Raw genomic sequence first — 25,352 nt, 5'->3', positions numbered from 1 at the left:
GCTTAACTATACGACCTAGTAACTTGGAGGTCTCTTTGTATTCATAATATTTATTCAGGTGGTTATTATTTTTACTAAGGAGGACACCATGTTTAGACAACAAAATAATATATAAATACATGCAGTAGTCATGGCAACACTGTCTTCCACTTCAAACGCATAATGGAAAAATGAACCAGATGATGTTAGGGGTGAGTTAGAATATGAATTGGGGACAATAGAGACAAACTGGTAACAGGCATAAGATATTTACAGCGGTGTGTGAAATTACAGTGATGTCATGGGAAACAACATTCAGGGAAATGCACAAGCCTAGTTTTAGGACCATTTCAATGAGAAGGAGATAGATCATGAGGAATATCTCAAATCCAAGATATTTGGTTATGTTTATGATTTCAGTGTGTAGAGGTCCCACTGGTAATGGGTCAGCATGACAAAGGATCATAAACAAGAAAATTCACATGGTGGGCAGGGTAAAGTGAGATTGAGTATGGTGCTAGTATGGATGGTGCAAGGTGAGGCGTAGTAGATGATTTTATCCTTGGGGTGTGGGGTATGGTGGGTTAGCACATACACACATTTGAAGGGCAGTAGAAAAAATATGTAGAAGGACAAGTTGTGCAAAAAAGGTTTTAGGCAAAGCTTGTATGCAGGACCCTCTGGGACCACTACACACAACTAGGACTACAGGTGTAAGCAAAACCAACCTTTGGTATAAGTCTGTACCACACAGTTTTTGATAGTGAGCTGAGCAGCCAGGCTTATCTCAAGAGGGAATGTGAGCTTGTAAAGGTGTTACACAGAGGTCTAAAATTACAAGTAAAAACCGTATTAATTTATTACACAGTCAGTTATAAAACATTCACTAAAAGGAGGCAATCAATATCACACAAATATATACTACAGTACTTCACACTAACCAGTTCTGAAACATTTAAATTACTTGGTATTCAGAGCATTTGAAGTAGGAGCAAAAAGGCATATGTTAATAAAACAAATAATATAGTTACTTTAAAACAGTGCAAATAGTTTGAGTTCACCAAAGGAGTTGATTCAATGCAATAGATAGGCCAAAGTCAATGGACTAGTGTCTTCAATAGGTAAAAACGGTTCTGGTATTTAAACGGAAAAGTCTTTGCCATGGTTCTCAGAAGTAGTAAGAAGAAAGGCTCATATGTCGGGCCATAAACTGACTAGGCCAGCAAGTTGCCAAAGTTGTATGCATTTTCGCAGTGATAGTTAAGTTCTCTCTGTCGGGTTTTCACAGTACCTTAGATTGAAGAAAAAGATGCAGCCGAATACTTCTGTTCCTGGCAGTTCCTACAGATCTTGCTGTTCCTGAGCCTCAGTCGTGGGGACAAGAGGGAAGACATCGGGGGACTCCTGCACAGCACAGGCACTGGTCAAAAAGCTGGTAAACTGGCAAATCTTCGATTCCGGTAGCTGTCTTCAAGCCCACAAACTGGTGTCCTTCTCCCTAGCTAATCGGTTTCCTCCAGCACTCTGAGGAAAATACAACCAGCTCTGAGAATGCTGTCCAGGTGGTTTACAAGTTTATTGGTCCCACCAACTCAAAGGAAGATGTCGTCCTTGAAGGGCTTCTCTGTCGAGATGAACTTGGTGATTTGGACCTGCAGCAGGGCTTCACTGGGCAAACCAAAGGTCCAGGAGTTTCAGCAGTCGCCCTCTTCCAGCTCGTCTTCAGTTCTTTCGTTCCAGTGGTCGACCCTGCCTTCCAAGCCAAGAGAGACTCACCTTTTCAACAGTTTTTCTCCCATTAATTCCAGCCTAGCTGCCACTCACCTAGCAGGGTGGCTGTCCTTGCCAAACAGTCAGCCAGCCAATCACGCCAGAGTGTATTTGAATCTCCTAGGAGAATAATCACAGGGAGTTTCGGGCACCTCCCTCACTTCCTGCCCACCGCAGACACTCAGGCGCCAGAGGCGGGCTTCAGTCCAGTCCAGTACAAAGACGTAGGAACAAAGGGACCAAACCTGGTTTGGACGCGCAGAGACAAACTCTAGAAGGTCCTTTCCAAAAAGGAATGGTGAAAAAAGAAGATTGGGACCTGTTTAAACAAAGGGGGCTCAGACGCCATCTTGAAAAACATGGCTCCCTTGATTTTTAGCTACCTGTGTTCGCGGTCGGGAAAATCATTGTAGTTCGATGTAAAACCACTGCCACTAGCCATTTCGATAGGAAAGATTAGCATTTGACTGCTACATGAGTTTCTAGACATAGGGGATACTAGGTAACCCATCCAGCACTCTATTGGAAGATAGTGTGTGCTGGGTCTAGGAATTTAAAACGAGTAGTAAAGCCAATTTAACTTTACATTCTCTGGGAAAAAGTAGTTTATCCCAGAGAAGGTGTTTAGAAGTTGGGACAGCCTAAAAGGCTTCCCTGTGTAACTGCATGGAGGGTGCTGTGTGATACACATGAAAAGATGATGCCTATGGAGTTGTCTAAAACTCCATAATCAAAGGCCACAAGAGTAAAGCACACATCAGAATACACGAGAGAGTGGGAGGGAAAAAAAGGCTCACACTCTCTCCAGGTACAGAAATCAAGTCCTCAAAATCCAACAAAGTTGCTGGTGGTCTCCAAGGTGAAAGGAATTAGCACATTTATGAGAATTCTCCCTATCAAAGGGGAAGCCAGCATCCAGGTAGTGGGGAAAGGTTTGTGAAGAATATAGGATATTGCAGAGGGTGTGAGCTGAAAGGTTGAGAATTGCATTGAGGGGTGCAAAGAGTAGATGACAATGTCCAGGGCAGGCTTGGGTAGTTGTTATGTTTCTTGAATGCTAGAGTGGTGATGAGCCATTTTGTAGAATTGTAGATGGGAAGAGATCAAGTCTGCCTGACAATTAGAAGATTAATCCTAGCAGAGGTAGGTGATGAATTATTGAAGTAAAAAATTGCTGTCAGAGAGGTCCCCAAGATTGCAAGCCTTGGGTATGGGTTGAGGTGGACCGGATGAGAAGATATTGCTAAAACGGAAAGAGGCAGGCATTCTGGTAAGGTTCTAGATGGCTTTGTTCTTGGAGGACCTGAGGACCTGAAGATAATACTGTGAAGTAGCCTCCAGTCGCTGAGAGCAAAAATATGGCTAGATGTTTTCAAGTAGAGTTTAAGGGAATAGCTAGGAAGATAACTTATCTTTGTGTCATTCATAAAATATTAGTAGGAAAACACAAATGAATAGTTATGCTTACCAAGAATCGATTTTTATGGAGGAAAGAGTAGTGTGCCGAGAATGGAGAGACATGGACCCAACGAAAAGGAAGGGTGGGATCAGAGACTTCATTGACATAAGAGATTGATAATGTTTGATTAGTGTGGTGTGGATAACCTGCTTGCATATATCTAGATGGAACAAAGGGTCATCCACAGTATCAAAGGTTGCAGACAGGTCTTGTAGGATGTGTATAGAGGAGAGCCAAACTGTATGTATTTGCCATAATGAGAACGTTTAAGTCATGGACCAGGCTGTCTTTATGCAGTGTTGGATACAGACCCCCAATTTGAAGAAAGTTCCAAAGACCACATGTTTCCTCCTAACTGGTAATGTTATGAAAGTCTGGGCATTCCAGGAGTTGATTAGTGGTAAAGAAGTGAGAAAAGTCTGATAATTAGTTGGATTGTTGGGGTCAGCAGAGTGCTTCTTGTGGTGGCAATGTTGAAGTAAGCAGGGAAGATCCCACTAGAAAGTGAAAGGTTACAGAGGTTGGAGCAATAGAAGCAGATTATATAGTAGGTGTTTTTTTCTTTGATGGATTGAGGAGATAAGGGGTCCAATGGAACACAAGATGGGTTGGGTGCCAATGCAGTCTAGAGTAGTGCTGAGAGGGTCTGAGGAGTAAAATGGTGTAGAGGGTGGCAGGGGAGGTTGGAAACAGTGTCTGAGATCTTTGACATCTTAGAAGTGAAGCAAAGTGAAAGGTTGTAATCCGAGTGGTAGGAGTAAATAGATCAGGATCAGTGTGTGCCAGCATGGCTTGTTAGTTAAAGGAGAGTGTACTGGGTTGAGAGTCAAGGGAGGATAGGAGAATGTGACTTAATTGGAATTCATAACATCCATAGCTTCAGTGAGTGCCAACGGCATCCTTAAAGGTGGTTTTGAGTGGAGTTGAGTGAAATTTGCACCAGCAGCGCAGTTGTAGGCACACGTTACTCTTAAACTGGTAAATCTCAGGGGTGATTCAGGCCCATTGTGAGGGCTGAATAGAGTTATTGTGTTATCTGCAGAGCGATTTCCATATGGGCCCCTGAAAGCTAGCATTAACAATTGAAATGGCTACGTGAAGGCGTGAGGTGGAGATGAGGCGAGAAGTGAGTTTCTGACTTTAACCAGGTCAGTGGCCAGTGAGTTAGGCTTAATATTTTGAATAAAGAAGTGGCAGAGAGGATGAGTGCCAAATACGTTGATGGAGGAGAGAGGGTTTGACAAGGAATGGTCTGTAACAAGCTAAAGGTGGCAAGGAATGAAGAGATAAAGATCAAGCCAAGCGTGTTACCTTGAGTGTGAGTAGGTAGGTTATAGAGAGAGGTCAGTGATTGTGCAAGTAGGTGTGATCATGCTCTTTGTAAAGGTGAAAGTCACACTTGTGAACAGCGCAACCTTCAGTTTGAAGAGGGTCAAGAAAGACCTTGAGGTCAGGGATGATAGAATTAAGTGGGCCTGGATTTATGAAGTTCAGCGGGATAGTGAGGGAAGGATATACAAGGAGGTATATGGCAGTGTGCTCAAACAGCGTGCAAGAAAGTGATATGGCAGAAGGAGTATAGCGAGGTACACCTCGTTGAGGTTTAAGCCAAACCGACTTTCGGTCTTGGTCACTGGGAAATAGTAAAAGAAGGTAGCAGAATCCATGTGTAGTGCAATATGTGTAGCATTATAATAGAGGGAAATCAATTTTTATTTATTTTTTATTTATTTGCATTTGTTAAGCGCACTTGCAGCCCATAAGGCATTGAGGCGCTGTTACAGAGGATACACAGATTTAAGATTACAGGAAGGTGCCAGGAGGGCTCTTAGTTACAGATTGGCAGGCATATATGCAGTAGATGATACAGTTTCAGCAAGTAAGACAAAAAGTCGAGTTTTGATAGCCTTACGAAAGGCTAGGTGGGACTCAATGAGTCTTAGGTGAGGTGGCAGAGCGTTCCATTGCATGGCTGCTTGGGTGGGGAAGCTGGAGCCCCCAGCGCGCACTTTACGTGTAGTAGGCGTAACAATTGAGTTGGCATAAAGGGATCTGAGAGGTCTCGTGGCGGTGTGCCTGGTAATTCTGTTAGTCAGGTAAGGAGGGGCAAGTTTGTGAAGGCATTTGTGGGTGAGGGCAAGAGTTTTAAAGATCATTCTCACTTCAACAGGGAGCCAGTGTACTTGCCTTCTGTCTTCGGAGATATGGTTTCTTTTTGTGGTGCCGGTGGCTGTCCTTAGTGCATTGTTTTGGGCTAGCTGGGGTTTGGCCAGGATTTTGTTGGATGTCCCCACAAGAAGGGCATTACAGTAGTCTAGTCTTGACCCGATGAGTGCCCTGGCAATTGTGAGGCAGCTTTGACGGGCCAGGAAGGGCCTAGCTGCGTTGAGGACTTTGGAATAGTATGCTGAGGATGCAGCAATAGCATTGACCTGTCAATGAAGCTCCTTACTACAAGCTGGGGGTTGTGAAAGTCAAACTAGTCAGTGTGAAATGTTTTTTGTTAACAAGGAGGTTTGGAATTTCATTGGGAGTAGTATTGGAGGACAAGGTGGTGGAAAGGTTAGATTTTGGTTAGATCAGTTTGGAATGTGATTGATGGTCAGAATGCCTTTCACAAGTGATGTTAAAGTAAGAGATAATATAGGAAAGGTAGGTGTTCAGTGGTGGAAAAATAAAGGTGGAGATCTACTGGAGCAGGGTTAAATACTTTGGGTAAAAGTTTAAAGAGAGATATGTGAGCAGGTGAATGAGGTAGTGGAATTGAATGGTGAGAATATGGGTGGTGGGCAGGTCATTACAAACCAAAATACAAGCTACAGCTTCACTAGTGACCGACTTAGAGGTTATAGTGTCACTCGCATCCAAAGGTAAAGGTTGCCAGGTAAATTGCTCCCAAAAGTGGAGGTTAAGCTGTCACTAGCAACACGTTCAGGTCACTGAGTGACTAGCGAACACAACCACAGATAAGCAAAGAAAGTATAAGTTACAGGGTTGCTAGCAAACAAGGTACAGGGGACAAGGTCATTTGTGACTACATCAGGTTAATGGGTCACTATCAAGCAAAAGAACATATTACACAGATACTAGAAACCAAAGTATGGGTCGGAGGTCCTCTGGAGGCCAAATACTCGTTATAGGGGGATAAGGAAACACAGTACAGATTAGATTGTCACAAGAGTTCAAATCTACAGGTTACCTGGTCACTAGTGACAAAGGAAATTGGTTACAGGACCTCTATCAATCACAATACTACATTTTCGGGGAGCCTAGTAGCCAAAGGTCACCAGTGATCAGGGTCACTAGGTAACAAAAGTGCAGGCTTCAGGTTACCCTTTCAATTGCAATGAAAGTGCAGGTTCTGGGAAAATAGAGACCAAAATATATACGTTCGAGAGTCACTTGCTACAAAATGTAAAAGTTGCAGGGCCACTAGCCAACAAAGTACATTTTACCAGGCCACTTAGATAGACACGTATAATGACATCAACGGTCACTGATAGCGCCATTTTGATTTTGGGTGATATGTTGGATGCATTATGACTTACAACAGTGGTGCCTAATTGCCTCCTCTTCTTGTATTTACATCCCTACATACCTCAGTGCAGTCATAACCCTAGGACTTGGTCCACACATTGTTGACTCTCAAATATTCAGCACACTGTATATGTGTGTGCATGTATGCATGTGATTTATGGAGCACAAACCAAACTGATAAGCAACAGATTGCTGCAAATAAGGGACACACACCAGGGATAATATTAAGAGTGCTGTTGATCTGCACAGCTGTGCTTCAGTTCATCTGAGATTGAGAACAATAAACGTTGAGCCCCTACGCACCCCCAGGGTGGACTTTGTTGTGCTCTCTTTCACACTGTGCTTAAGTCACACCAGGAACACAAGGGTCCTCCATCAGGTGGACCCTTATCTATTTTATATTCACTCCAGTGCACTATTTCTGATGTTGTGCTAGGCATGTAGTGCAGTTGTGATATGCATACAATTGTGTTCATCGTAGAGTTATTTTTCTAGTTTCTTCGTAGAGTTATTTTTCTATTTTCTTCAAAGAGCTCTTCACAGTTACTACACCTAAAAGTTCTGGTGATTTGTGCATGCTGACTCATACCCAGATTTCCAGAACGTTAATCTTTCTAATGTTTTTCTTGATGCCAAATTCTCGGCAGTGAATCAGGAAAGGAAAGCTCAGCCATGAACATTTTCTTTGCAGGCAGTAACTCTGAATTTGTTTGACTCTGTTGCTGTCTCTGACACTAGAGGATCTTTTCTGCAACCAGCCTACCTACTAGTGATTGCAACTAGGAACTGAATGCAGAATCCAAGTTGCAGATTGTGTGGGCCCACATCCAAGGGCACTGGTTGTATGATGGGCATGGACCAGGAACCAGTCAGCATTCAAGAGTCAGTTCTGTTCATTTCTCCCACCAGGGCAACTGGGATGGGTAGACTGGAGACGTTATGTGCATGGAATTTGGGTTTAAGGATCTCCTTAAACAGTGCTCCGAGTTGCTGCAGTGATATTTGTGGTGAGGTTGCAAAGATGTGTAGCATCCTGGCTATTGCTTGTTGTTCAAGCTTGAGTTGTGCTCGGCCTTTGCACATTAAACTGTGTGGTGAAGTGCAATTGTCTAGGTAAGGTGTATCAAAGGCTTAATATAGGACACACATCTCTCTTGCTGTGATGGACTGTTCCATGAATTACTCCACAATTTCTTCTGCCTGGGTCCTCAGAGGAGTTTTTTTGTTTGAGATTAGTTCCCCGTATTTGACAAAACCTTGCAAGGGACTAGGCGCCTGATTTACTTGTGCACTTCCAACCCATGCATTATCCTACTCGTTTAGGCACACTCCATCAATGGGGACCATGTCAGCGATATGTTTTGTCAATGTTCATAGAGAACAGCATCTACTGCTGCTTTAGAACGTTTTTTTCATGTACCTTTGTCAATGCTTTGAAAACTGATGATGCTGATGAAGATGATGAGAACGTATTGGTGCATAGGCACAGAATAGTTAATTGTTTCTTAAAGATATCTCCAACACTACTTCACTATCAGTTTGTCAATCTCATTGACTGTGGGATGCATCCTCATATGCTCAGCATTCCTCTCTGGCATATTCCTGAATTACTGTTGTTTTTGGAGGATGTCTGAACACAAAGTCCACAGGAAAATATTCTTTAGCCATTTTACGAATTATTGCAAATCCATATTTATATAGCTTCACTACCTACTGCTCAGATATTGGAAGCATTTTTGAGTTTGAGAGAGGAAAAGAGACTGGGACCTAGTTTTTTAACACTCATGCGCTAAGCTCTTATTTTTGTGTTGCCATAGTTGTTTCTGCAAGGTCACAGGTTTTGGTTGAGGTGAAGCCCACACCTCTTTGTATGATTAGAGAAAGAGTCCTGGCTACCTTGTAATTCAATTTTTGGAAACATTCATTTCCATGCTATTTGTGGTTTATACAGTGCAGGTAGGTGTGGCCCTGGGTGGGGGTCTCGTTTGTGGTTCAAGCAGGTTGGTTTGAGCAGGTCCTGTGTGTTCACAGCCTTGGTCCTGATGGGCCTTTGGTCCAAAGTCTTGGTCCAGCGAGTGCTGCCTCAGTGTCTGCTCAAACCAACCTGCTTAGCCTTGAAAAGGACCCGTGTCGACTGGCCACTTTGAGGACTAGAAGTCCACACTAAAATAATAATAAAACCTGCACTGTATAAACCGCAAATGGCGTTGGAATACATTTTTCTGAAATTTGAATTGCAAGGTAGCCAGGACTCTTTCTCTAATCATTTTTGAGTTTGGATTGCCATATATTGATTACACACCACGGGGACCAATAGCAATAGTAATTGTTTTGTGATACAAAAGAGTATGAAATTGCATGCGTGCATGCATGTGCAAACATCTTCAGGCTTTTTTCCAGGGGTCTAGGGTAAGGTCTCCCCACGTGAATTAAGCTTCGTCTTATCTTATACTGAGTTAGAAGTGCCACTAAGCCAGCTGGATGAAGAAGTCCTTTAGTTAGGAAGAACACCTTGCTCAATGTAAAAGAAAGCTAAAGACACTGCTGTTCTGTTGATAAGTTGTGTTCTTGTCTTGTCTTGTGAACCGTGATGTGTGGACTGCGCCTTGATGACTGCGGGCTAAGGAGCTCTAGAAATGAATAAATAAAGGCATTGACTGTGTGATTGGTGAAAAGTAAAATGCCAAAGTATGGCATGCGTTCTGTCAAAGGGACATTTGATCTTGATATTTGCCACTTCTGCAGACCATTGAAACGTTCAGATTTCCTTAGTTGATTCTCTCAGTGGTGTGCTGGTGTTTGTATATTATTTTGTATATTATTTATGGTATCTGATAAGATAGATGACAATCTCCAAACGTCTTGTTAGTTAACCATCATCATTTGAGATGGGTTTGTTGATACCTCTTTGGGCGAATCAGCATTATTTTGCTGGAGAACCTGAAGCCAAAGAATAATTGCAACTGACTTTTATTGTACTCACATGTGTAAGGTGTCAGCTTGAGACTTGCATCGATCAACTAAATGCTTTTCATCCTTTATTGAGGTATGCCCGATGCTGTTCCTGTGACTCACCAAATGCCAAAAGGTTTCTGTTTTAATTTCAGCAGTTGTCAACATGCCTGATGTACGACCTCTTGAAATATTTCGGAAGCCAACAAAGTTCAGATGCACTTGCACTTGCAGAGCAGATCCCCATCTGTGCTGAGAATGTTGTATTATACTCTGGCTGAGAATGTACCTCCATTTGATAGTCTCCCTTGTTTACTGTCTACCTTTGAAAAGACACGCGCCTGTAGTTGAGACATATTCAAATCTATTTGTTGAATCGAAATTCTCTTTGGTAAAGCAATTCCTTGGGAAACATGGGGCAGTGTTTGTTTGGAACTGATAATTCTCTTCCTCCTTTGGTTGTAGATGTTTAGGTTTAGGTTATTTTCTGTTTTGTTGAACTACCTTATTCAATAAGACATGATATGTTCAATTATTGGCACACCACACTGTTGTCCTTTACCTTAAGAAAATGCCTCGTGCATGGATGTCAGAAAGTAGAAAAACCCACTTCTCATTGTATGCTTTGTAATCCATACCAGGAGACTGCTCCCAGCTTGTTTGTTCCTTGGCACATTGATTTCACCAACTGGTAATATAGCCTTTTACCACATGGCATGGTAAACGTCCCCATGTTCTTGATGATGACTCTCACTGCCCCCATAAACAGCTGCCCGTCAGATGGGGACATGGTAGGCTTCACCTTCCTGGGTCTTGTGAGAATTCTGAGAGCATTCTCCCATTTCCCTCTCATAGGGCCCCCTCTCAGATGACAGAGACAAGGTCACATCCCATTGTTTTCCTTGAGGTTCCCCAAAGTACTGTGATGAAGATGAGGGTGGCAAGACCAATGCATGCTGCCTTTGGAAAGCACCACTATAGTACTGTGACCAAGAAGAGGGAGTCAGGAGGAATACAGACTTCCTTTGTGTAATACCACTATGGTACACTGGACGAAGAAGATGCAAACAGAGGCACACCAGCATACTCAGTGGAGATGTCCAAATAACAAGGCCAGGCGAAGTCAGGCAATTGAAACTAAGTATGCCCACCTGCGACCCATTAATCAGTCACAGGTGAATGAAAATGAGGGAGAAAGCAGCAACAGCATTTGCAGTCCTGGGAGTGACAGAAGCAGACATGGTTATGAATCCAGAAGAGAAGCTGAAAGGAGGCAAGAGTCTGAAGGGAGCAGTTGTGTGCAGTGCTGTAGCCTGGAAAGCACCCACACCCTGGGGTCTAGGAAGGCTGTTGGTTCTGGCATCTGTGCCTTAGGAGCTGGAGCTCCTTGGGACAGAGGCAAGGCAGATGAAGGGGATCAGCTGAGGGGCCATTCTTTCACCCACCAAGAGGAGTGCTCACCCCCCTGTGATTGTGCTGCAGTGCCTGAGTGGTAGAGGAAGAACCCCTGGAGGCATTTCACGAGGTTTGTGGCAAGCGCAATAGAGAGGAAAGTCTTCAAAGGGTAGCCGTTGCGTGAGGGAGGGAGGGAGGAAGTGTGACTGTGATCGTGAGCGCTAGAGGAAGAATTAATCCATCCAGTTTTAAAGTATACATTGTATCGGAATGGTCGCGTTCCTTCAAAGAAGGGAAGGGACATTTTCGAAAGTCTCCACGTGAAATGTACTTTAGAGAAAACAGCCTCTGTGTCAAGAAGGAAGACCTTTAGAAATGGGGAGCTATATGAATCTGTGAAGTGTGAGCACAAAGGCATTGAGAGAAAAGGGGAGCTATGCGAAATTGAGTAATTTCTTTCACATTAAAGGATGTTATGTAGACGAAAAAAAACTCTGGCAGGATACACATTGGGTCCGTGTGTGCTCATCATTAGTAGGCCTCTCCCTGATTCTTTGAATGATGATCCAGTAAGCACATGCATGCATAGATGGATGCGTACACTTTGTTGAACAACAGTGCTCTCTTCTTTAGTAACTAATGTGGTATATGAGACTAGTAACACAAAGAGCTTGTTTATTCCTTTCTCTGCCATGTGCACTAATGTGCCTTCTCGGTCCATATCCCGCCTACCCTCCCACCTGCCAGGACATGATGTCAGGTGCTACCAGTTCATCACCCCTGGTGATGAAGGCATGTGTTATCTGCTTCTCCAGAGGATATCCAGCCATAAACCGCTACCCCCTCTGACATAGTAATTGTAAAATGGCATGGGTGATAGTTAACTTTTACTAAAGGTAGACCAAATGGACAATTGTCATCTGGGAAAACGTGACCACTTACCCACTGAACATGCTCACAGACCCAAGAATCATTCAAGGACTGGCCTGTGTCTCCATACCACTGATCAATCAAGGATCTGTGTACTGCTCCCAAATTCTCTGGGTGTTGTATTCCAGCCGACACCCCTCTCTTCTGTTCCATCATGGAATAAGCAAAGACTTCCACTCAATATCTGGGATACCCATTTCATCAGCTGCTCAGATGTTCATCAGACCACTAGATGCATAGATGTATTTCCTGAAATGGGCACACTAGCCAAATAGCATAATTAACAAATTCACCCAGTACCACACTCTTGCAGTATACCTATACTCCGGTATTTACATGGGCCTTGATGGTACTCTGAAACCCCACCTGGTGGGGGCTTCACTATGGAGGGCTACACTCCCTTTCAAGCTCCTCTGTTACTCTGTGTCCACTACAACGAAGTTCTGTCTAAATTACAAGCTCTGCATTGAAACATTTATTTAACAATTCTTTCGCAATTACTCCAGCAAAAAGTCATCCTGTGTTCCCTGAATCCCAGGCCACTGGAACAAGAGATCTGAATAGGGCAGTAGATAATTAACAGTTCACCCGTCAGAGACATGTGCTGTATTGCACTCCTTCCAGCATGTCCCATCCACTTCTTAAAGAAATCAACGTGGCTTGGGACAGACCCACTATATTTTCTGTCTGGGCTTTTTTTCTGCCCAGCAAACAGTGCTCATGTGACCACCACAATATATGCCTCAAGCCTCAACACAGTATGCAATCTCACAACAGGCCACTGCCTACCTTTAAGCTGCACCACTCTATCGGTATATAATCCTCACACACAACCTCAAACATGAAGACTTGACGTCCTATATATTTTCCTGCAAACTATTGTAGATTAAAGGAAGTCAGGAAAGATATAGCCCTCTTCCATAAATTATAGTTTTCCCAAATTGAAATGGTTGATATGGGAGCCATTGCGAATCACATGTACGTGAAATATCCCAGTTGATTTGAGTTGCAGCTCGGAACTTGTCACTGGTGTTAAATACTATTGCTTTTAGCTAGAATGTTGTATCTTCCTTGATTTTTGTTTTTGTTGGCTTAAAATGGTTTAAAACATAGAAAACCTTTAGCCCAATATCCCCATACAATCAAGTTCATGAACATTCTGTTAATTGTCCACCTTCTAAGTATCACGTAGTCCAAGATCCATTGACTTTTATCATCTATGCCAGATCACCATTGTCTATTTCTCTGAAGCTAATCAACAAAAACATAATCAAAGCAAGAGTGATGTGGGTTTTATCACCTTCAACCAGTACCCTCCACCAGTCATCCAGCGACCTGGCAACATATGTTTTAGTCACCTCTCCCAGTAAAATAACTCTCTCGTTAATCAGTGTCGGGCAGAGTAGAGTTAAGTGTTTTAATGATTCCTTAGCATCCTTTATTCGACACAGTCTGCATGAGACGTCCATTCCATGTCCTTGTCTTGTTTGTAATACTTATCTGGTTGGAAATAAGTTGCATGGGAACATATAAATTGGCCTCTAAAGAAAAAGTTTGGGAATATTTGCAGGTATCGAGGCAGCGTATTGAGTTTTCTGGCTTCTTTTAAATGGTTCCCATATTGTTTGTACCTCTGTCTTTTGTCCTGAGTCTTAATCCAATCTCTGATGTACAACTTCCTCTTGATCCTGCTTGGATTTCTCACCAGAGAAGAATCAGATTTGCCTAGGTCTTCAACAATTGCTTGACAGATGATGCACCATTTTGTTAGAGTTTTTTCAATGTTGTTTCCCAGTGCCTTGTTCAATAACGGAAAAAACCTCCCTGTGGGTTTTCCTCAATGCATTTGTGGTAAAGTAACAAGGATTTCCAAGCTGATATGGCTTTTAGAGATGTTAAAGCCAGTTTTGTTCTGATTATCTGTACTGGTAAGCTATTTGGCAGTCGAAGAACCATCTTCCAAAAGATGCCTTGCAGAATAGGCCAGGTCTCCTCTGGAAATGAAACGGATGTCTCTGCGCCATAGGTTAGAATAGGTACAACCTTCATCCAGTGGAAAGTAAGTAACGGAACCAGTGAGAAGCAGCAGTATCTCTTCAGTAATAAACTTCCTTGGGCGGCAAAATGTTCAACCTTTCGTCTCAATGCTTCTGCTCGAAGTGCATCGCATCTGCTGGTTTTCAAGAAAACTCCCAAATAAGCAAACAAAAACAGACTTCCAAGATGTTTTCTTCTCTTAGATGCAAAATATGTGTCTTCTTACTGCAACCTCCTTTTGACACGGTGTCGTCGGCATATAGAAGTCTACCAATCAAAACTCCTGCACTTTTTGGCATTAAGCATCGAATCGGAAGAAAGACGTTTTCAAGATCTGATACAAGGAGGTTGAAAAGTTTGGGGGCCAATGGACAGTCTAGGTTTAAGCCTATATTAGTTGGTATATGGCTTGAAAACAGGCCTGATTTGTCTAGCCATACCTTTATGGAAGTTTCTGAATATATGTCTTTGATGGTTTCCACAATTGTGTTTGGGCATTTCCAATCGGCCAGTTTTCCCCATAATTTAGGTTGTCTGATGGTGTCAAAGGCTTGGGACAGGTCTATGAATGCCATGAACATCTTCTGCTCTTTGTTCCTCTCTGTCCTTGCCTTTAGGATGTTGATTAAGAAGATGTTTAGGGGGGGTCCCAATCCCCTTAACGAACCCCACCTGCCATATGTCTCTGTGGCTAGTTGAGATGCTCCACTTTGTCAGAGCTTCTAGGGTTATCGAAGCAAAAACCTTGCCGGCCACATCTAGCAAGGCTATTGGACGATGTTTTTCTGGATTCATCCTTCAGCCCTTTTTAAAGATTGGTGTAATTACTGCTGATTTCTACGATATTGGAATATTTTGTGAATAAATGATATATTGAAAGAGATGATGGAGGAACATCGCACACTGCTTCAGGTTTTGTTTCATCATCACTTTTCGTCATACCATTGCAACCAGGTGCTCTTGAGTTACTTGCCTTGGCAATAATGTCCTCAACAGATTATGGTTCGATATCCAGATGTTCTCCTGCTGTTGTTGAGCTCATCTGCCTAGGTATTGCTACCTCCTCCTTATCTAGAAATTTGGCATAATAGTTAGTCCAAGCCATGGGTGGTATTGGATTTATGATTAAGGAATCTTGTGTGGAGTCCATCTCATTGATAGTGGCTCATATTTCAGCCAGTTTTTAGTCCTAATCATCCATAACATTTCTTCAGCGTCCCACATACTCTTTTTGTTAATATGCTTGTTGTCGTATTTTCTTTTTTTAACAGTTTCTGTGTCATAAGTATGACGGTGAGGCAAAAGAGTTTTAGTGTTTCCTTTGATGTTTTTCATCTCATAATCTCATAATCTCGAAATAGGGTTTTGTAATCTATTACGTGGTTACCGTTAATTTAATTTAATCTTTAATTACTTGACCAGTTTGGCCTAGGCAAGTACAGTTTCGATCACCCCTTATGATGAACCAGGGATCTTTCCATCTGTGTCATGATCTCTGCTTCCAAAAGGTCAGGGTTTTCCCAACTCCCTTGGAAGCAGATCCATAACCCATGTTCCGAGTGCCAACCAGTCCCAATTGGGACCTTTTGGACCCAGTCCTGGCGCCAGTGGCACCAGGCTCATAAATATGCCCAGTCCCAGCTCTGGAAGCGCCGGGCTCATAATGCTTGGGTGGACTTACCTGCAGCAGACCATGCTGCTTACTTGCCTGCCAGTTGAGCCTCTGATCCTCTTCTGTTTGGAACTACTTTTCCTGTTGGGTGGGGCAGGAGCCACTCCCTAGGTTCAGAACACTGGAACTCTTCTGGAAAGCAGGAACTCTTTTCTTACCTAGGCGTGGCTGTGGAAGGAGACACCTAAGCACTACAGGAGGCTATTTAAACCACACCAGATGGATGAATCTTGCTTTGTGTTATTCTGCATCCCCTGCAGCGGAACGCTCATCGTGTCTTCTGCATCTGATCCTGGGCCTAAGGAAAAAGGCTTACCATCCTGAATCCAGTCTTCAGCAACACCTATAAAGACAAGAAAGAACAGGTTAGCATTACGGTCTTCAGTGACAGCTCTTCACTTACCTGGTCCATCGGCTGTCACCAACGCCTCGCGCTGCATTCCGACATCTGAAAGACAAAGGCTTACCTACTCTTCGTGCGCTCCGGAGGTCTTCACACTGCATTCCGGCATCTGAAAGACAAAAGCTTACCAACTCTTTGCACGCTCCGGAGGCCTTCGGCGCTGCATCCCGCATCTGAAAGACAAAACAAGGTGTGTTTAAAGACATTGGGGAACTTTAATACTCACGTGCCATTACTCCTTTCCACATCTAACCCAGTGGGTATTTCGGCACCCTGCAGCCGCTCCGAACTTGTACCTGCAAAATAAAAAGACAGTTAGAGCGCATCGTGAAGCAGGCAACAAGCGCTTACTTACGTGCTTCCAGGCGCTTCTATTCATCACATGGGCTCCATCTTCAAATCACTTCAGCCCGTCATCCACCATCGCCGGAACCCTGCAAAACAAGAGACATCATTACTAAAGACTTTAAAGACATTAGAATTACTCGAAACTTACCGTTCGTGCAGTAAACGACGGACAGCAGTCCTCTGAAGTCAAGAGGCCTGCTCCCCTAATCCAGTGAAGAAACTGGTTACAGCACCCTGCCCCGAGGCAGATGGAGAGCACAGCGTTCACTTACCTAAGACATCTTACCCTTCGAGTCAGACATACAGTGCCCAGAGGTCCAGCCCAAAGAGCCAGCCGTGTGTTACACATCACCTTTGAAGATACGGTATACGCTCAGTCAAGACCGGCGCCTCTACGGGAATCAGGTGAGCGTTACAATCTGATCCTTTGTTCATCCACCAGTTCCGCAATCTGATCCAGGAGGTCCTTGTTAACCTAAATTGCGGGGTTCCAGTATATGTTGATGATGACTAGCACCCGTTCGTGTTCATCTCTTCTTTAGTTATCTCAAAAGACACCAACTGTATACATGGGCTTGGATGCTGGGTTTGTAAGAGTGTGAAATGAAGATCATTTTTAATGGCGACCAGGAGTTCCGACATCGGTCTTCCTTTAATACCCTTAATTTCTTGATTTAAGAAAACAGTGTTGCCACCTAGGGATGGGCTGTCTCTTAGCCATGTTCCCTGCAGACCGAGCACGTCAAATGCATCAAACTGCAGTTTCACCTTTAACAAACAAGTGGGTGAATCCCCCGATATTCCATCCTGCTAATGTCAAGTCCCCCTTCTGCCTCTTGGCAGTATGGGTTATTCATTGTGCCTGCCAACAGACCCACCAACCACTTCCATTTTTCCTCATGCCCATCTTTTTTTGATCTGGGGATCATGGCATCCAGTGTTGTTTTCTTCGTAGAGTCTCTTGTTCACCTTTCCAAGTTTTCGGTTGGCTCCTAGTCAACCTCTCTATGAAGGTGGGGAGGTCTAGGGCTTGTTGGTTGATACCATTCTTGGCTTTCCACCTCCCATGCTCTTGGAGCTTTCTCTGATAGGTCAAAGCCCATTGGCCTTAAGTAATGAGTTTCTTCCATCAGGAGTTGTTTGATCAACGCTGAGGCCATATATATGATTACTCTCTCCGTTGTGTTTTCATCCGGATGTTCAATAATGGTCAGGTCTTCTAAGGACACAAGTCTTAACATGGGCACATGGTGTAACAGCTGAACCACATTGGATCGGTTCAAGATTAGCCCATCATTGTGATATAAGATTCTTTCCAACATCAACCCCTCACTGTGGCAGTCGAATCTCCTACTCCTGTTCTTTTGTCGTTCTTGCCTGTTGAGTTGAGTTGTAGTTACAGTCTGTCGTGAGATCTTGGACACCCTCAGGTTTGGTTTAGTCACCCTTGATTTAGATGGCAGGGATTGTTGATGGACCTTTTTATTCAGTTTTATCTGTTGTTCAACACCTTTTGTTTGACCTTGCCTACTTGGCCTCACTGTCTGCACTGCTCTTGTTTTTGGAGGCTCATTGGGCGCGGTCTGTCCTCCATATCCTTGCATACTCTCAGTATAGTAGGTTGTCTTGGTTGTACTTGCAGTTTTCTCTCTTCTTGAAATTGTACATAGGATAGCCTTCTAGAGGCTTCTATGCCTATGTTAACCATCAAAGGAGTTTCCTTAATATATATCACTGACTTTAAGGTGACTGGCTCCTTTATTTGTGGCCTGTGTCCCAAGCCTTCCTCTTCTATCCTAGTATGCTCACTTCCTGTTATATCCGCATCAAATTATTCATTTTCAAGTTGTCTGGTATCAGTGTCCGTCAACTCTCCTTCGGAAACTGTATATTTGGATAAATCCATTAGGTAAGTTGAGACCGACTCCTCCTCTTCCAGTTCAGGCAGCTCATGTTCACTGATCACCATTCCTTTTTGGCCTTTCTTGATGTGCTCCTTGATATTAGACGTCTTAATAAATCTAGTTTGTATCAGAGACTTATGAGAATTGTTAGGTTTCTAATGAAGGCCTGACTACCATTAGATTTTTGTTTAGGAAAGTTTACTTGGTTTTTTGATTTCTTTTGCAGTTTCTTTCCCTGCCGTTCCTTTAGGTTGAACTGTGCTTAGTTGGCCTACATTAAGTTGTGAGTGGGTTACTGTCTTTTTCTCTCTTTCGGTTGCTTAGTGAAAATTTCACATATTTTCTGGTTGGGTCTTCCTTGATGTTCACTTTTATTCCTCTTTTTGAAGTTCTGGCTCTGGAGGTTCGATCAATGGGACCACATCTTGAGTGGGACCACGCTGAGGATCTTGTGATAACACATTAGCAGGGATCTGTGTATTATCACCTTTTGTCAGTGCTATGTCATGAGGCCGTTGGCCAAGCTCATGTGCTAGATTCAGTGTGTTGTTAGCATTCATTGTTGCGCTCATCTGAGTTCCCTCCTGTCTCTCTGCCAACATTTTGGTAGCCATGCGTGTGGCGGCAACTGGCTCCTCTCGGATTAAAGTGCTCCTGATGGTGTTGGGCCCATCACTTCTGACATTCGAGAGGATCTCCTATTCATTTTTTCCTTAAAAATGGGCTCCAAAATACTATGGAGTAAATGTGAGACCCTCGCTGAACTATTATCCATGTTTATTTATTAATTAATTTTGACACTTATATAGCACACCTAGCCCGGAGGCATCTGGGCGCTTACTTACAGTGAGTAAAAGTTACAATAGCTGCAGAGGAAATACATGAGACACATGAAATAGAGGAAATACATGAAACAGACAGCCCCTAAGGGGGTGAGCGCTTAGACTGAGGAACACAAATGTTAACAAACATCGATTAGTCAAGAGGGCTCAAGGCAGTGGCAGTATATATATAGGAGGAGGGTGTTTTGGTGGCTTAAGCTTTAAGTGAAGAGATGCGTTTTAAGTTGTTTCTTGAAGATCCAGAAAGAGTCTTGGGTTCTGAGTGGTAGTGGAAGAGAGTTCCAGAGTTTGCTGGCAAACGTAGGGAAGCTGCTACCACCGGCCTTATGGAGCTTGAATCTGGGAATGGTGAGTCAGTGCGGATGGGTTGCTCATGTGGGTCTGGAGCGTTGTTTCAGTGTGAAGCTGTTGGATAGATAGGCTGGTGCCTTCCGGTGGCTGCATTAGTGCCTGAGGGTGAGTGACTTGAACATAATGCGTTTCTGTGGTTCATCAGGAGAGATTCTAATTAAGAGAAGAAAATTATACAAAAAGTAAGACAAGATTAACTCTTTTTTTTAAAATAAACAATAGTGGTGGTAAATGTTATAAGCAATTATAATAGTATTGCCTTTCAGTTATACTCACCAAAATTCTGTGTTGTGTGATATTATTTCTGATATATTATTCCTTTGTTCATAATTATCTCTCTCATTTATGAAAATCTTTCTTTATTAAAGTAAGATATAGGCAGGTTTCTGTAAAATAGTAAGAAAGGGTATCATGAGTTAAACCCAAGCTTTCCTGTTCCTCCATGGCCTAAGGCTGTATAGTCTCTAAGATGTTCCATTAAAGCCCAGATTATATTCCTCTCATAAGAAAGTTACCTATTATTGCCCTTGGTACGATTGCCTCCGGTCTGCCTCGATCCGCACTGCTTAACTATGTTATGTTATGTTATGTTATTTTGCACTTATATAGCGCCTTATATACCATTGGTATGGTCTGAAGGCGCTGGTAGGTTGAACGCCCTTGGGAACCGAAGTTCTTGTCAGTAGAGGGAGGAGAGAGGATCCAAAAGGTGCGAGTGCGCATCTGGTATGTGTGCAGCTGGTGCGAAAATTCCTGTGGATGCTGCTTCATAGCGGTAGGTGTGGTGGCTGAGAGGTCAGGAGTATGTGTTCGAATATGGCGGGAATAATCCAGACCGAGAGTGGCAGCGTAAGGCCTGAGGAGAACGCCTGGCTGGGGGTGCGAGACCAGCAGTGATTACAATAGAGTGATGTGGAGTGAGCGGCGTCAGATGTTGATATGAGAACAGTTATACCGAATGGTGTCATAGTATCTCTGTGTTCTAGTTGGGTGGTGGTGTAAGGAGAGAGTAAGCGTGGGGTGTGATATGAGGTGTGATCTTTTAAAGGATCCATGCATTCTAGGTATAATATGGATGTCATGCAGTTAAGCAATTCGTCCGTTCTGCACATTCGTCGGCCCTCCACACGTCCTCTCGCCACACCACGTCCTCTCGCCACAACACGTCCTCTCGCCACAACACGTCCTCTCGCCACAACACGTCCTCTCGCCATAACCCATTCTCTCTCCATAACACGTCCTTTTGCCACAACACGACCTCTCGCCACCCACGACCTCTCGCCACCCACGTCCTCTCGCCACCCCCGTCCTCTCGCCACACACGTCCTCTCGCCACACACGTCCTCTCGCCGCACACGTCCTCTCGCCGCACACGTCTTCTCGCCACACACGTCCTCTCGCCACACACGTCCTCTCGCCACACACGTCCTCTCGTCACAACGCGTCCTCTCGCCACAACACTTTCTCTCGTCACACACGTCTTCTCTCCACACACGTCTTCTCTCCACACACGTCTTCACTCCACACACGTCTTCTCTCCACACACGTCTTCTCTCCACACACGTCTTCACTCCACACACGTCTTCACTCCACACACGTCTTCTCTCCACACACGTCTTCTCCCCACACACGTCTTCTCTCCACACACGTCTTCTCTCCACACATGTCTTCACTCACTACATCCGGCCGTCCTACACACCCGGCTGCCCTCCACACCAGGCCGCTCTCTACACCCGGCTGCCCTGCACACCCAGCCGCGCTCCACACCCGGCCGCCCTCCACACCCGGCCGCCCTCCACACCCGGCCACCCTCCACACTCGGCCGCCCTCAATAATCATGGGCCCTCAACACTCATGCGCCCTCAACACACATCCGCCCTCAACACACATCCGCCCTCAACACACATCCGCCCTCAACACACATCCGCCCTCAACACACATCCGCCCTCAACACTCTTCCGCTCTCCACGGTCATCCTGACTATATGCTCGTTCGCTTGTATACGATCGTCTGGCCACGCGTTCACCTAGTCTATACGTTTGTTGGTTCAGTAAAGTTAATTTTATACGCCATCATCAGTTCTACGTGCTCCTTAGTTCTGTTTGCTTCTCTGTATTTGCGTTCACGTTAGCTTTTACATACTGCTATGTGCATTTCATCGGTTCAGATCTCCTTAGTTTCTCATTGATTTATTCATAATATCCGCTTCCCTGTATTTGATCTACTTTAGTCGTTTATTGATAGGTCGGTGTGATGGTGCTAGTTTGGAAGCCGGTTGGTTTTAGGGGAAGAGCCAGGTTTTCAGTAGTTTGCGGAAGGACGTTAAGTCCTCAGTTAGGCGGATGTGGGGTGGGAGCGAGTTCCACAGGGTTGGAGCTTGGGCTGAGAATGATGTTCCGCCTATCCTGATTGAGTTTGTCTTAGGAATTGTTAGGAGGCCGGCTGAGCTTGATCTTAGGGTGCGAGAGGGATGATATGGTATTAGTTTTTCTTGAAGATATTGAGGTCCAGTTTTATGCAGCGCTCGATGGGTGAGGCATAAGGTTTTGAAAGCCACCCTACGGGCTACTGGAAGCCAGTGCAGTGTCTTGAGGGCTGGGGATACGTGGTCTCTTGGACCTAGCGCAAGTAGCATTTTGGCCGCCGCGTTTTGTGCTCTTTGGAGTTTATTCAGCTGGTAGGCATGGATTCCGAGGTATAGGGGGTTTCCATAGTCCAGTCTGGATATAACGATTGATTGGACGGCAGAGACTCTGTTCGGAAATGAGAGGTATGGAAAGATGCGCCTGAGGGTTTTAAGGTGATAGTGGCAGGACTTTGAGACATTGTTGACTTGGCGCGAGAGTGTTAGGCCGGAGTCTAGGGTGCATCCAAGATTTTTCACTGTGTTGGAGGGTGTCGGTGAGTTGCCCATGGCGGAGGTGGCTTTGGGTCATCCAGCGGTCAATGTTAAGGAGGCAGGCTGCCAGGTCGGTCGGGAGTTGGGTTTCGAGTTCAGGAATTTTAAGATTAGTTGGGTGTCGTCGGCGTAGTTCTAACATATGATGTTGTGTGAGCGAATTATTGGCGGGAGGGTGATCAGGTAGAGATTGAACAGCAGGGCAGATAGACATGCTCCTTGAGGGACTCCCGTGTCGACAGGTCGAACTTGGGAGGTAAAGCCAGAGAGTGTAGTTATCTGGTGCCTGTCTTTGAGGAAAGAGGCTATGCATTTAAGAGCGGTTTCACAGATTCCTAGGGAGTGGAGGCGGTCTAGGAGGATTGAGTGATTGATCGTGTCAAAGGCAGCGGATAGGTCAAGGAGGATTAGTGCTGCGCATCCTGCGGCGTCTGCTGTCATTTTGAGGTCATCCCAGATCGACGCTAGGTTGGTTTCGGTTCCGTGACGTGACCTGAAACCTGATTGAGCAGGGTCTAGGAGGTTATTGGCTTCGACAAAGGCATTTAGTTGGGAGTAGACGGTTCGGTCAATGAGTTTGGCAAGGAACCTGGTGTTTGAGATTGGCCGGTAGTTTTTGACCTCGAGAGGGTCGAGCAAAGATTTTTTTATTAGAGGTTTGACGTATACCATTTTGAATGCCTCGGGAAATATACCGGAGGAAAGGGAGTTGTTTATGATAGATCTTGCGTGCTCCCCTGCGCAGGTGGAGGCAAAAATTCCTTTGCTGGGCAAGGGTCTAGTGGTGATCCAGATGGCTTGCGGGCAGATAGAAGTTTGAGAAATTGCTCTGGTGATAATGGACTAAAGGATTCAAGCGTTGGTTGCTTTGAGGTCGCAGGTGAGGGGCTGGCCAGTGCGGGCGGCGGAGTGTCAATTGGTTGTAGGAGAGCCAATTTGGTGTTTAGAGTTTTAGTCCTTTCAATAGCCGTGGTGTAAAAATGGAGGGAGAGTGAATCACACAGTGATTGTGACGGGGTCGGGATGGTTGTGTTACAAGCTGGATTGGTGAATTCGGAGATGATTTTGTGGAGTTCTTTGCTTGGGTTTTTGGAGTTTAGGATTCGGGTGTTGTAGTGGGCTTTTTTTGCTTTCCGGATTTCGGCCTTGTACTGATACAATTGTCGGGCCAAGGTGGTCTTGCTCTCTTGGGTTTTCTCTTTCCGCCATTTGCGTTCAAGGTATTTGTAATGCCGTTTAGTGGTTTTTAACTCAGGAGTGAACCATCTGGGAAAAGGGCCAAGGCGGGATGATGGTTTGCCCAGGGGAGTGAGTCGTGTCAGAGATGCATTGAGCCATGAGTCAAAGGCTTCAGGCGTTAGATGGTTGTGGGGACGGTAGGTAGGTGGTCGAGACTGGAGGAGTGCCTCGGCTAGGTCTGGGGTGATTTTTAGTTTTTTCCAGCACTTGCGTAGGTTCGGAGGCTGAGATGTGCATATGGGAAGGGGGCTGGGAGAGTGGATGTTGAACGAGAGAATAAAATGATCGGACCAGATGATATGGGTGGGGGGCTTTAGGTGAATCAGGGTATTGGAGCTAAAGATGGCATCGAGAGTGTGTCCTTTAAAGTGAGTCGGGCCGTTTATGTGGGGTTGGAGGTTAATTGCGTCTAGACCGTCGACCAGGGCGTGGGTCATAGGGTTGGTGGGGTTGTCGAGCCACATGTTGAAGTCTCCAAGGAGGGTGAGGTTGGGATGATTGATTTGGAGGGGGGCGATGGAGTCACAAAGGTTGTTTGCGAAATGTCTATCGTAGCCAGGAGGCCTGTAGATTATTAGGAAGCTGTGTGAGAGCGACGGGGAGAGGGATAGTTTAACGAGGAGCGATTCACAGGATGGAATGGAGGTTTGGTTGTCCATGATTGTGGCACGGAAGTGAGATTTGAAGACGAATGCTATCCCCCCTCCTCTGGACGGACGGTTCAGTGGGATGAGGCAATAGTCAGGTGGAAAGGCTTCATTGGCGATTGGGCCGAAGTCATCAGAGAACCAGGTTTCAGTGATGAAGACTAGGTCCGGTTTGACAGAGGTGAGGAAGTCAAAGATGCAGTGTCTGTTTTTAGCTACAGATCGCGCGTTAAAAAGGATACAGTTTACATCTGCGGGCAGGGTTGAGTTTGGTGCTTGGGTGGGGGGGGCGGAGAGGCTGGAGGGAGGGGGTTAAGGTTGGTGAAAAGTGGGCGAGCAGAGAAGTATTTAGGCTTCGGGCGTGGTTGGGTGGTTGCTTGTGATAGGTTGATCGGGTTCGGGGTGGGGGATTTGAGGAAGGGGAGTGGGCGGTTAGGAGTTTCAGTTGGAGTCGAGGAGAAATCGAGGGAGAGGGGTTTCAGGAAAGGAGAGGCCATGGGGGAAGGAGGAGAGTGTGGGAGAGAGGTGCAGGGTCGAGATAGGGGAGGCGAGGAGAGCTGAGAGGTTGAGGGGGACCAGGGACGTTTCCTCTTTAGTTTCTTTGCTGCAACTGGTGTGTGAGAGAGGGTAGGGGGGTCAGAGGGGGAGAGGGAAGCGGCTTTGGTTCTTGCTAGTGCAAGGCGTGCAGTTTTTAGGGATGGGAAATGGTGCGGTCGGCCGGTGAAAGTGGTAGGGGTATGGGGGCAAGGAGGAGGTTGGGCGATTGGAGGGTCGGGTGTGTTAGATATGATAGTAAGGAGGGCGGGAGTGGGCACAGTGGGCACTGCTGGCAGGTCGGCGGTGGAGTTCAGGGGATGCGTGGTTTTAGGGTGGGTTGCTCGCCATCGTGCACCCCTGGCTTGGTGTTTGGAGAGGGTGGTGGCAAGGATTGCGGACGAGGGTGGGCTGATAAGGGAAGGGGGGGCGGGAGGGAAGGCGGATCGGAGAA

General features: G+C 45.1%; 1 protein-coding gene across 1 annotated transcript in view; it reads left to right on the top strand.

Annotated features, from left to right (window-relative positions):
* Positions 1 to 25,352, top strand: part of LOC138529516 (phospholipase A2 inhibitor and Ly6/PLAUR domain-containing protein-like) — a 209,031-nt gene that overhangs the window by 73,627 nt on the left and 110,052 nt on the right. The window lies entirely within an intron of this gene.

Source organism: Ambystoma mexicanum, chromosome 1q (genome assembly GCF_040938575.1).
Source record: "Ambystoma mexicanum isolate Mex_15411 chromosome 1q, UKY_AmexF1_1, whole genome shotgun sequence".
Taxonomy (NCBI): domain Eukaryota; kingdom Metazoa; phylum Chordata; class Amphibia; order Caudata; family Ambystomatidae; genus Ambystoma; species Ambystoma mexicanum.
This window is presented reverse-complemented; position numbering and strand designations above follow the sequence as displayed.